This window comes from Rhipicephalus sanguineus, chromosome 7 (assembly GCF_013339695.2).
Source record: "Rhipicephalus sanguineus isolate Rsan-2018 chromosome 7, BIME_Rsan_1.4, whole genome shotgun sequence".
Taxonomy (NCBI): Eukaryota; Metazoa; Arthropoda; class Arachnida; order Ixodida; family Ixodidae; genus Rhipicephalus; species Rhipicephalus sanguineus.
In genome coordinates, this window is record NC_051182.1 from 67,203,698 (window position 1) to 67,204,934 (window position 1,237).

General features: G+C 50.9%; 1 non-coding gene across 1 annotated transcript; it reads right to left on the minus strand.

Annotated features, from left to right (window-relative positions):
- Nucleotides 1-767: 767 nt before the first annotated feature.
- LOC119401042 (U1 spliceosomal RNA) lies at nt 768-930 on the minus strand. The gene has a single exon (XR_005185381.1). It is a non-coding gene; the product is annotated as a U1 spliceosomal RNA (small nuclear RNA).
- Nucleotides 931-1,237: the final 307 nt, after the last annotated feature.

Below are 1,237 nucleotides of genomic sequence, written 5' to 3' on the forward strand. Positions count from 1 at the left end.
GTCACAGTTTCGCCGCAAGGGTGAAGCAATGAATGCGATAGCAAGAAATTAGAATGTCACATGAAGAACGAGAAGCAGCTCGACACTTGCAACGCGCCGCTGAAGCACAAAGAACGACGCCCGAAATGAACGCACGGGCATGCACAGGGCAAGCGTGATCTCACAACTGTCACAGTGGTTGCGCCTTCGCACTTCAGCAACGCGCTGCAAGTGTCGACAATGGACAATCAGATGCTCTTATATATTTCTTTTTCTGTTAAACTGCGGTGCGTGGAGTGACCCCCCGCATTTCCTACCCCACGGGGGCGTCTGATGCAAGGTGTGCCCGGTGTTCTTTGTTTTTTTTTCTTCCACACCAGGAGTGGGTGGAGAAAAGGGCCACGTTGTCGTGCACCTCTCAAGGGCAATATTCAAACTGAAAGAAAATTAGGAGCGTTGGGTTATAAAAAACACGCTCAAGCTCCTCCGAGATTTGCTTACCACCAGCGGTAAATGGTGTATACAAATAGCTCGCCGTTATTTCGCCGGCACATGCATGGGGCATGGTTGAGTTGCAATGCAGACGGCTGAGGAGCGAGGGGTCGATGGTTCGAATCCCCTGTCGGGTGCTTTGGAATTTTTTCTTCTGCTTTACTCTTTATGCCTGTTTTATATATATATATATACATACATATACATATCGGACAAGACGGCTCTAATTGCTATCGCAATAACACCACCTTAGCAATCCACACCTACTCCGATTCTTACTTTGGATACGAGTATGGAAGGGGCTGGCGCGTACACCGAGCCCCACTACCAAAAATTACATGCCCCACCTATCCCGGTTTGGTATAGTGGCGAGCTTCAGCCCACCGCAGTGCAATGGATAGGCCTCGGCACGGGAACCCGGCCTCAGTGATCACCGGCAATCCGACACCAGGTAAGTATGCGAAAGACTGCGTCGGGACACCGGGCCACTTTGAAAGACGCACCCTATGGCGTAGGTGGTGACAATACATGACCGCACACACAAACACACATATAAACACACACATAATCAAGTATTTGGGCAGTGTTTCTGCCACGGAACCAATTGCGTAGCCAGTGGTTCCGTGGCTGAAGTACTCTCCAAATACTCGAAAATTTCTTGAAGTACTGAAATCTGGTTGGAGCCCCGCCACGGTGGTCTAGTGGTTATGGCGCTCGACTGCTGACCCGAAGGTCGCGGGATCGAATCCCGGCCGCGGCGGCTGCA